This window comes from Notolabrus celidotus, chromosome 2 (genome assembly GCF_009762535.1).
Source record: "Notolabrus celidotus isolate fNotCel1 chromosome 2, fNotCel1.pri, whole genome shotgun sequence".
NCBI lineage: Eukaryota > Metazoa > Chordata > Actinopteri > Labriformes > Labridae > Notolabrus > Notolabrus celidotus.
The window spans coordinates 24,025,559-24,038,285 of NC_048273.1; positions in this window are offsets into that span (position 1 = coordinate 24,025,559).

The following is a 12,727-nucleotide window of genomic DNA, read 5'->3' on the forward strand; positions in this document are numbered from 1 at the left end:
CCGTTCTCTGCACTTCATTCACTGTTAGGTTCACTGCCACCAAACGGGACAGGAACAACAGACAGTCAAGGCTGGAGAGAGAAACACTGGGACCTACCTGCCCTCCATTCAGGGTCTGTACCAGTCCGGAGTCAGGAGACAGGCAGGTGTTACAGAGCTCTATGCACCAAAATAACTACACACAAGAACAGTTTCTTTCCTCTGGCAGGAAGGTCTGCTTCCTCCAATGATAAAACACAAGATTGAATGTATGAAAGATGTATAAACTGGTGTCAGCTGACTGGCAAAAACACTGAGCACCACGTGTTGTTTGTCACTATAATGCATTCGTATGTTGAAATGTTTTTCACATTTAAAGCCACTAAAGTGTCTGAATTGATCAAACGTGAGCGCCACAAACTCAAGGCCATGCAAGAATACATTCTGTTGGTGCATGGCCTTGAGGTAAGTGCCAGGATTGATTCAGGTATGTTGTTGTGTGATCAGCTGGCACTCTGCTCCGAGAGTCTCTGGACTGAACAGACTTTGGCCGGGAGCCGCCTCCAGTTGGCTTAGTTCCTCCCGTCTGTTCACTGTCGCTATTTTTCTCCTGCATTGGACTGAAGTGAACCGCAGCCTGTGATATTTCACTGAGCTGGGTCTTTGGAAATGAAGTGGCATCATAAAATATCCAGACCTTTCTGACACTTGTTCCTTATAAGTAACCGGACCATCCATTTTTAATCTTCCCACAAACCACCGTTTGCTGCAGACCCCCCTGCTTTAGAAGTGTGCTCAAACGAGGAAGTGTTGTAGAAAAGTAATCACAGGGGATTCTTCTCACACCACATGGAGGCTTGATAGTGAGAAAAATTACAGAGGGTACACGTTCTTTGTCATTTAGTCACAAGATAAGTAAGAATTCATGTTTATGTCTGTGTTGCACATGCTCTCACATACATGAGATTTCCCAGGGTGATGTTGTCATCCTGGTGTCTCCTAAAGCTTTATTGATTGTTTGTCATCTGTGCAAACACATGGTGGAGTTGAATCGAACAGTCCTGCATTAGTGGAGGCTAATTGCTTGTTCTGGCTGCTGTTATGAATCCGATAGGACCATTGTGTTTGTGTAGATGGGAGAGATGTGAGACCTGGAGGGAAAGAGATGGATTGACCATACAAGCCTGTCAGGGGTAATGTAATCTGTGTGGACTGGTGCTCAGGAACTCATCACAAGGGTCACATCCATCACTCATGCTGCACCACGCGGCTAATGGAGTCGGCATCCATTTCAACGAGAAACCATTAGCGTTAGCATGGCTTGCATAAACACTTTTAAACAATTATTAATTCTTCACCAAACATGTGAAGAGTGAGTGGGTGGGTGGTGTCAGCGGTTATGGGAAGGGGAGTCTTGTATACGCAGGGATGTGGTTGAACCCTGAATCATCGTCTGAAAACACTCTGTGACCGAGGTCGAGCTGCAATTTGGGACTGTTTGTCTGTAAATGAGGCATTATGTGTGCAGGGATGTGGCAGCTTTGTGGGCTCGAGCTGTGAGAAAATAGAAGTTGGAGAACAGTTCATGGGGCAGAAAGAGGTTGCAAACCAGGGACGATCAGCTGAAGGGATTCTGTTTTGCAATGAGAGCTTAACATTAATAAAAAAGTCAAACGGAATAACTGCCTTCATTAAATTTTACTTTATATGGTAATAACTGTTTCGTTGAAGGCAGCTGGAGTTAGACTTAACACCTCATTGAGTTTGATGGAATTTCTCTGTGATCAAAAGATTAGCATCTTTAAATGCACAATAAAATTTCAAGTAACACCAAATGACTGTTTATTTTCTGAATGTCACAAAGCGGGCCGCAAGCCAGCAGCAATACTTCAAAGTGTCACTGTTAAATATTCTTGTAAAGGGCAGAGGCGCAGTTCTATAAAGGATAAGTTAAGTAACTTAAATGATGCTTTTCTTTGAGTTCATGTATTGTTGAATGTCAATTCTCATGACCAACTTTGAGTGTGAAAACCAAAAATGTGGGATGGATTTTGATTGGCTGTTGCTGTTTCTGTAATTCATTGAATTGCTCTGTAAGACATTGTCGTCACAGTCACAGCTCTCCTGTGGCCTCTGCCTTGCTCCTGATCGAGGGGAATTTTAAATGAATTGTGTGCAGATATTAATTTGGTCACTGTTCTTTTTTTTCATACTACCCCATAGCTGAGTAGTGAAGTCTTTCAGTCACATGTTGCACAGCCATAAGAGGCGACTTGATTTGGTTTAACATTGAGACAAAACGACACTGAGGAGGAAAGCGAGAAATATGTCGTCTGGCAACTGAATGTAAAATCTGTCACTGATTTTACAGTAACTTATTCTTAGTATTGATGTTCTAAAAGATAGCACGACTTTAAAATGCACACATTTGACACCTTAAAATGTAAAGTGTTGATGATAAGGATAAATTAAGCATAAAAAGTGTAAATTGAGGGTTCGATGTGTGGTGGTTGGGTCACTCTATTGATAGGAAACAGCAAGATGGAGACAGATAACTTTCTAAAGAGCTCTTTACTGTAGCCACACTCGATCGGCATAACCTCAACACTACCTTGTCACACAATTACATGTCACAGAACCAACCAATCAGAGGCAGGTCAGGTAAACATATTGAAAACCAACAAAGTACATTCAGCATATTTGCTCCAACGACAAGTGTTGTAGAAATTATTGTACCATCATTAATACACAAATTGTATTTTTTGTAAATATCTAAGTAATTAGTTCACAGTATAAATAATGAAAATCAAATCAAATCATGAACTGACTTTCCTGTTAAGCTTACAAAAGCAAAGGATATTATTTATCTTCTGTGCACAGGTAAAGGTAAGTTTGGTCATGACTAACTTGATTCATCATGAACAGAAAATGTGACAGGATGATACATTGAGATGTTTGAGTCAGTGTGCAAAGATGATTTTTATATTTTTTATTTTAAAATGTAGAGTTGGTATTTCATAAATAAACTAACTCTTGAAAAGTTGGCCGACTATGTATGATCATGCAATGTCGGTGTTAAAAAAAACTAAGACTTTGGTGTAGATAAAAGTTTGTTAGAAACTGTAAAATACTCATTTTGTTTCAGTCTTACAAAGCCTGACAACACATATTTCTCTTCTCTCTCTTCTTTATATAGCTAGCTGTGAACCGAGGCACGCCTCTTTTCAAACAGATAAACATAAATCTGAAAGAAGTTTTACTTTAAGTGAGTAATATGGTGAAAAAAAATGTGTTTCACTACTTAAACATGCTTTTTCAAGGAGGGGGTTTAGAACTTATACGTAGCTTGTCATCTTCTTAAAGAGAATATTTGCCAAAGCCTGAGCTTCTCACAGCCACACCAGATTTTACCTGTTTAATTTGATCTTAATAATATATTAAAAAAAAACTATTTAGGAGTCATAACAGGTTTTTATTTTAAATCAGGATGCACCTGAGTCATAGCTCTATTCAGATTATATTTAAATCTGTATTTATGATGCACTTGAAAACTCTAAATGTACAGTAAGTATGCTTATGTCTTCACTTTTTCCCCAGGTCTCCTCCCATATGTCAGTATCTATGGTGCTGAGAAATAATATAAGGGTGGAGGACTGTTCAAGTCTCTGAGCATTAGCTCAAATCACAGTCGCAGTGTTCAGACACTGTACTCAGCCCTGGTGCACGCAACCGGTGAACGCCCTGCTTGAACGCGGCCAAACGTTTGCGTGACTGCAGTTAGGGTTCAGGAGTTGAGCAGCTGTGGCAGCACTTTAATGAGAGCGTGAGTCAGAGCTGCAGGAGGACAGAGGCCGAGCGGAGGGCAACCTCACCACTCTGCTGCTATTCACCCAGCAGTGCAGATCATACATGACATGTGGCTCCTTCTCTAGATCCATGTATGACCACATAATGATCATTCAACATGCATTATAGAGCAGCTCAGGGAGCAGTTTGTCCTGAGCCTTTCATGGAAGGAAACATGCGGCAGTAAAGATAGAGAGTAAGCTCTCATCACTAGCTCTCATGGTGGAAAACTTAGGTATTCATGACTCAAAATATTTGGCTTTTGAACCTCCATTTTTAGAAGTATATTAGCTGAGATAATTTAAAGGTGACATATCATGCAAAATCGACTTTTTATTGGTTCTCTACCTGAAATATGTTTCCCTGGCATGTCTACAAACCCCCCGAAAATGAAAAAAATCCATTCTGCCCCTGTTTTGATTTCTCCACCTTTCTGTAAATGTGTGTGAAATGAGCCGTTTCAGACTTCAGTGTTTTTGTTACGTCACAACAATATCCGGTCTGTCACGGAGGTCAGAGCTCGGAGCTTGTTCAGCCCATAGACTGTATAAAAAACAACTCAACCCCTCCTCCGTTTTTCATTCCCTGCACACGTGTGCTAACAAGGAGCTCAGGAGGGAGGCATGCTAGTTGTAGGCTGTCTTAATGAACACAAAGGTTGGTTTTACTCCCCATGTCTGCAGATTTGAAGATCTAGTGGATGATTTTTATTTTTCATGGAAAAGTGCTAGCGCTAGTTAGCATAGCCACATAGTTACATGTTCGTAGCTGTGTACCAAGACACACGTCGACATACTGACAAATAAAACAACAAGAAACACTAAATCTGTGACCAATCCTTCAGAAAGGTCCTGCTGCCTTTCTGGCAAAGGTTGGTTTTACTCCCCACGTCTGCAGATTTGAAGATCTAGTGGATGATTTTTATTTATCATGGATAAGTGCTAGCTCTAATTAGCATAGCCACATAGCTACATGTTCATAGCTGTGTACCAAGACACACATCGACATACTGATAAATAAAACAACAAGAAAACACGAAATCTGTGACCAATCCTTCAGAAAGGTCCTGCTGCAGGCGCCTCTCCGTCAGGATCAGATTCTGGATCAGATTCAGAGGGTTGAAGTAACGTGGGTTTGTGAGCAGCCGTGTATATTCAGCCAACATGTAAACATTAGATCAACGTGCTGGACAGCCGAGGGGATATCCACTTCCTGAGGGGGCGTGGTCAGAGAGAAAACAGACCGTTCTTTGCAGGGGTGAAGAAGGGTTTTTCAGGCATGCCAAAATCTGATTTCAAAGTGTTTTTTTAAGCATAAACTTTAAAAAACATGTTTTAGGGACCTCTAAGACCAATATATTTTGATGAAAAAACCGTGATATGTCACCTTTAAAGCTTAAAACCCTCAAAATAGTTTAAAACACTTTCTTTCTCTTGGAAACATTTGCTGTCACCGCCACGCAGCTTGGCAATCCAAAATAAATCTACTTAAAGAGAAACTTTGCTCAGATATTTGCCAAGAAAAAAGAAGCCACTTTTTGCTGCAGAATCATGAACACATTTTATATATTTCTGCAGTAAATAAAAAAATCACTAGAGACTAGCTTTTTATCTGTGTGTTACGACTGTGGTCATAATTTGTGTATTTCTACGTTTATTGAGTCTACGTATGTCCGTGTTGGATGTTGCCTGTTGCTGTCTCTCTTGCCCTACAGGTGCGCTTTTTATTCGGGGCGTGATTTTGTTGGGCTTCAGCTCGGCAGCTGATAGCAATAGGGAGGAGATCAGACAGATACAGGGGGGCAAGGTTGTGGATGGCCTTAAATGGATACAGAAGGATTTTGAAAGTGATTCTGAACTTTACCGGGAGCCAGTGAAGCTGCCGGATGACGGGGTTGATGTGGTGAAAGAAAGATGATTCTGGTGATGATGCGGGCTGCAGAATTCTGGACCAGTTGAAGCTTATGGAGGGATTTGTGAGGGGCACTGAAGAGGAGTGAGTTACAGTAATCAATGCGGGAGGTGACGAGGCTATGGACCAGGATAGCAGTGGTGTGAGGGGTGAGAGAGGGGCAGAGACGGTTGATGTTGTGAAGATGGAAATATGCAGAGCGGGTGATGTTATTGATGTGGACCCTCCACTTCTTGCGGTAGAGTATCGTGAGACCACCGCCGCAACCTCGAGCCACAAGGTTTGCAAATGTAAACAAACCCCGGAGGAGTACAGTCATTGAGCTGGGAAAAGTCACCACGTACTTACCAAGTTTCATTTAAAGAAAGAAAGTCAAGCTTACGGTCAGTAAGGATATCCTGGACAAGATGTCCTTTGCCAGTGAGGGAGCGGATGTCCAGCAGACCAAAGTGGAAGCCTCGCCTAGACCCATGGTGGATGTACCTCCGGCGAGGCAGGAGAGCGAAGTTCAGATGGAGGTGCAGAGCTACCGGTGGCGGTATGGACCGCTGAGTGCAGAGCCTGACAAGCTCTGCGGCCGAGTGCTGGAGGAGTCCTTCTACAGTTAGATGGAGGAGCGACAGGACAGTCCAGAACAGCATAGACCACACATAGACCCTGCTAACCCACATCGTGAAGCACGGCGGGGAGGCGATGACCCAGAGCCTGGCCGTGAGCCGAGCAGGTAGGCTAAAGTTAGCCAACTATCACCCGAACACGGAGCAATGGCAGCACAAATGAAGGTCATCAGGCAAAGAGGGAAAGAAGAATTCCCAGTTCAGATTACATATAGGGTCATTTCGTAGCTGGAGAAACGTAATAACATGTTAAAAGTTGCAGGTGAGCAAGACAAGCCAGCGTTCACTCAACCCAGAACTTCACTCAATGAGAACAGCTGCTTTGATCTTAACGTTAAGGTTCTGGTCGGCCACACCCCAGCTCAATAAATGTCAACTGGTCAACCTGGTTTCAAAGTTCTGATCTAGTTGCTGTGTTTTTTTGCAAACTGTGCTCGGCATCTTCAATCTTGCAAGACTTAGACATAAACTTTTTCAGTTAATGAGAGTACCTGGTAGCTTACAGCGAGAAAACAACTTTGAATGGCTCAGAAACAAAGACGTGGGCTAAATATGCAGGATGGGGAATTTAACAAAAGTCTTCCAGTCTGTCCACTTTGTTGTGAAGTGATGATGAGCATCTGCTTCAAGACAAAACCTGTGATGCTAGCATAGTAAGCAGCAGCACGAGCCACCCCTAATATTAAACACTTTTCGCAGAGACACAGGTCTTCAGCTAACACAACGTTAATGAACTAATTCTGTTACGTTTGGAGTGATTGCTCTGTGTCAGTCTATACGTTAAATCTGAATTTTATGATAGCCAGCAGACAGCATGAGACAGTTAGTGACAGTTGGGTCCACATTGGTTAATTTGAGAGTTCAGATCAGCTTTCATTGTTTTTTTCATTTTAAGATGCTGCTACATTTCATGTTTTTAAAGGTCCCTTTCATTTTTCTTTGCATGGATCAAACAAACTCGTGTTGCAAGAAATGTAACATCTGAGCTGCAGCAACACCCACAAGTTTCTTGTGGTTTGCTACTGGTGTGAATTCTTAGTTCGAAAATCCCCAAAACCAGATGAGCCATTTAGATTTTAAAGAAGCATGAAGGTTGTTTTGCTCAAGTGGAAGAAAATTAACTTTTTTGCTCCATCTGAGCTCAACTTGAGACACAAAAACTGAGTCTGACAAAAAAATTAATGAGGTTAGATTGAGACAATTGAGAGAGCTCCCTGATTTCTCCACCTGAGCTCAAACGGAGTCACAAAACTGAGAATCATTTCAGACTTTGACGAGATCTCTTTTTGAACTGAAAGGGAGACTAAGCTGAGATTTTTTGCAATTTTTTTTCTGGAGGCAAGAATGAGAAACAGGAGACATAAGCTATAGTCTCATTTTGCTTTCAAACTGATCTCATTGTTGACTAGGAGACATAAATGAAACACTTTTGAGATCTCTCTAAATTTATTTTCCTATGGGATGAAACACGACACATCCTCATTAAACAAAAACAACAACAGCAAATACAATCTGAGAGGAAGGCTGTTTGGAGTATTTTTAAGGTCTCAATAGATCACCTTTATTTGATCTGACTGAATATAAACCCTGGAACGGGCTCTTTAAACAAATACGATAAATATTTCCATCTGTTAGCTTTCATTTTAAAAAAGGTTGTAGCATTAAAATTTCCTTATTGAGTTTGCATGTTTAATAGATCCCCATATGGGTTTTCTGGAGAAGGTTGTAGAACATTAGCATACAGTATCTCTGCAGTCAAATGGATGTGGAGATAGATGATAGAAACAGGTTTAAATAGAAGCAGATTTTTATGTTGATTCATGTAAAACTTGCAGAACAGCTGTCGTACCTCTTCTTCTGTCACTTACTGTAAGATTATGTCAATTCAATCCACCATCCTCCTCAAATAACCTCAGAGAAGAAAAATATTCTGAATGTAATGAGAGTCATTTACTATTGACCTTTTCCCTCTGATGACAAATCTTTGAAAATATTCAATTCTTTATGATATAAGCCGAGTGTCAGAACACAGAAATATGCTGCTGCAGCAGCAGCAGCAGCAGCAGCAGCAGCAAATATCTGTCATAATGAAATGGGTTTGAAAAGTCAATTGGTAATTTTACATATGTAAATTACACATTACATTCATATATTGTAGCAGGAGTTGTCATGCATGTTCACTGCTGTTCCTGCAGCAGAGCATATCTGTTTTATTCAGCAGTGACATTTATATTAATACTCAATGTTTGTGTTCGGAAAGTCTGTCTTTCCCCCACAATATAGTAAGAGCTCAGATGTTCTGACCCTCTGAGGCTCCTGTAGGTGAACCAATATATTATATATATAGCTTGCACAGAGACACATAATAAAACACTTTACCTTTCTAAAACTTTAAACCTTTGGGGCTTCATACAGTATACCAGACTTTTTATAAGCTGCCAGTTTCCTTTCCTGTCCTCTCCACATTACACGTTTTCTTTCTATTCATAACAGAACCAAAAATACATTACCCATGGTGCACTTTATTGCACTCCTGTCCTTCCTGTGGGTTAAATGATGCTCACTTGTCTGTTTTCGTCTGAGAGTAACGTCAAATTAACCCAAGTGTCGACAGCATTGGATAAATAAGGAAAAAGGAGACATCAGCTGATGTTGGTCAGGCTCCAAAAGGGCAAAAAGAATTGGAAAGGAGCATGGTGATGCAGATGCTATTTGTTTGAGTGATGCACTCAAGTGTTTGTTACCACAAATGAAAATTGTGAAAGTCAGCATTACCCCCTGGTACCTTATTTCAGATGTACATTTTTAGAACTTTATTTGAACCATTAACTGATCCTGGATACAAAGTACACACACCAGCAGGGAAGGTAAAGAGCGGAGCACCAACACTTCTCGTATAAAGCCCACAAAAACATGAAGAAGACTCTTCACCACCCAGTGTGCAGACATGTGCACAGCCTGACCACCAAAGAACTCATCAATGAGAGATCGACCTGCACAAATACTGAAACCCAATGATTCTACACACACACACACACACACACACACAGGCATGCACACACACAGGCATGCACACACACACACACACACACACACACACACACACACACACACACACACACACACACACACACACACACACACAGAGACACACACACACAGACAGAGACAGAGACACACACACACACACACACACAACACACACACACACACACACACACACACACACACACACACACACACATGGCCCTGTATTAGAAACATGGAGCCCTGCGGAGATGGAATTGAGTAGACACTAACCCTGACACCATTAATATAACAGTTATCAATATCATGTCTTTAGGGCAAACTGGTGTGTGTGTGTGTGTGTGTGTGTGTGTGTGTGTGTGTGTGTGTGTGTGTGTGTGTGTGTGTGTGTGTGTGTGGGTGAATGATGAGATCAGGATCATACCAATCAAGCCACTAACGACCCAGCAGGGTAATTAAGACTCTAACAGCTAACTGGCCTAGAGGCACACGCACACACACACACGCACACACACACACACACACACACACACACACACACACACACACACACACACACACACACACACACACACACACACACACACACACACACACACACACACACACTTGCATTGTCCACTGTGAGTTGCAACTTAGTTGAGGCTGTATAGAAGCTACATTCAGGTGGTTCAAGGTCTTTTTGCTATCTTATTTGTACTAACTGTGTTTGTTGAAGAGTCTTGATTGGCTACTGAATGTCTGTGGGCATAGTAATAATTGAGAACATATGTTTAAGCTTCTATCTGAAATTTGTGGAAAATGGGGAGAGCACACCTCCACCCGCTTCAATGTGCATACATGAAAAGCTGAGGCAGGGAGAGCAGCAGCAAAGACCCCAGGGCTACAGAGCAGAGAAGGCACCAGAGACAGAAATATACAACTCAAATGCAGTTAAGATATATATGATTGGTATGTGGTCAGAGTAAAACACTGAATTTAAGATAAACAAAAAAAGAGGAAAAATAGCATACAGCACCGTCTTGTCAAGCACCAGTGTCTTTGTTTCATTCAAGGCATGGGTCAAAGCTCGGTTTAAAGATAAACTCACAGCATTGTTAATTTTATTATGATGTGAATACTTGTGCACTTTCTGCACAGCTTAAGTGTTAACATAAAGCTTAATTTGGCACAGGCAGAAGCACTGGTAAGTTTCACTGTCATTCACGTCCAAGCAGCCCCGGCGCTGAAACAGACCGTCTGTCGGACACATAACCCCCTATCTAAAACCGAGGTGTGTCTGCTTTAAAGAACTCCCTCAGGTCCCCGCTGCTCATTTATCTTTGCAGTAATCTAATTAGAGGAGTGGTACCATGTGTCTGTCACAACACTCTGCCTTTAATTGTTTATCTTCAAGTGAGAAGAAGAGAGGGAGAAAGGTTAATTAAACTATAATTTACTGCCAGGAGAGTCGAAGTGGAGGAAAAGTAGAAGTGAGAAGGAGGAGACAGGGAGGGAGTGAGTGATGGAGAGGAGTTGAGATGTTCAGGTTTCTGGTGGAGGGAAAACAAACTCATGTCTGGATGTTAGTGGAAAGAAGGAACACTTCAGGCACAATCTGCATTTTCCTCGTTTAATTTATTAAACAACGACAGATCAATATTATTAATTTCTTATATATCATGCTTATTGCTGCATTTTCATGTAATGACTTTGGGGGCAGAGATTAAATAAGATATGAAGATTTTTTGTTTCTCACAGGTTGTCTTTCCCTCTCTCTCCTCTTTCTGCCTATCACTTTAATTCTTCCTGCCCCATTTAAGTTACTAAGCAAAGGTCCTTCTCGTGGTCCCTGAGCTCTCTCGTCTCGTAGGCTCCTCTGGATCGCTGCTATAGACGGCTTGCTGCTGTTGACGTGCCAGACTCCAGCTGCTACAACTATACTATTCATCTCACCATTGTCATCTCTCTCACTTCATCTTCCCTCCTCTATCCCTCTTTCCAACCCCAACATAGCCTCAGCAGATGTCTGTCTAGCATAAATCTGGTCCTGATCAAGGTTACTGTCTGTTAAAGGAAGTTTGTCCTTGCCACTGTAACTTAATAAATGCTGCACAGTGCTCAGCTCATGGTGGATTAAAATGAGATCAGACTGAGTCCTGCCCGTAAGATGGGACTGGATTTTATCCTGTCTTGATGTTGGGTCTTCGTTAATAATATAACAGAGTACGGTCTAGACCTGCCCTGTTTGTAAAGCGTCTTGGGATAACGTTTGTTGAGATTTGGCGAGATATATATATATAAAGATTGACTGATTGATTGATCATATCGTAATGTGTCTTGTAGTATCATTCCATATTGTACCACAATATTGCATCCTATCATATTGTATTACACTGTAACATACCTCACCTCGTTGTACAGTATTGTATCCAATAGTTGTGACTTTTCTTCATTTATTTCCCGTATTCATAACTTCATATCACCTTTTTCAAAGAGGAACGGGCTCATGTTTGAAAAGAGGAAGTGGGGCATTTATAAAAAAGATGTACAGCAGGTATGGGCAGACAGAAAAAGGGGCTGGTGGGATTGCAGGGGTGGAGGGGTGGGTAATGTGATGTGTGTGGACCCCTGAGTCTCATGGGTCGAGGAGTGAGAGATTAGCTGTCGAGTCAAACACAGAACCCCCCCCCCTCCACCACAACCATCTGAACCTCCCTCCATCCTGACTCCATCTGTCAAACACCACAGGGACGTCCAGCAGCCGAACAGCAGGATGTCCACACACACCTGAATACACACACACACCTGCATCTAAACAAACACAAACACTCTACTGTATTTGTGGGGACATCACAACGCCTCAGCCTACTTACATGAAGCCCCATGATGTTCCAAACAAAGACAATGTATTTGATTTATACCAAGGCCTGAGTGTAATGTAGTCAGTCCCCATTTTTTATCAGGTGTCTGTTCTGAATTATGTTTTGTCTTCAATCATAGTTCGTGTCAACAGTTTATTCATTTTTCTCAATCAGATCCTGATGTGTATTAAATTGTAATCGCATCAATGCTTTGAACTCCATTAGCTGTTAACTGGCTGAAGAAAGGAAGCTAATCATGAGTGAAACTGACAGCCAGTCCTCTTTAAAAAGCAGAGAGAGAAGACAGAAGAACAGAGTCTCACCTTACAGTATTCACTTATCTAAGCCATTTATTTTGACTCTTACAACAGGTTGTGTTGTGCAATTTTTGATCGTCTTCTATAAAATGTGCAACTCCATAAGTCAGTCTTTTTGCATCCAATATCTTATCAAAAAGGCAGTTCTTTTTTATGCTATTTTTATACTTTTTATACTGGGGGCGGT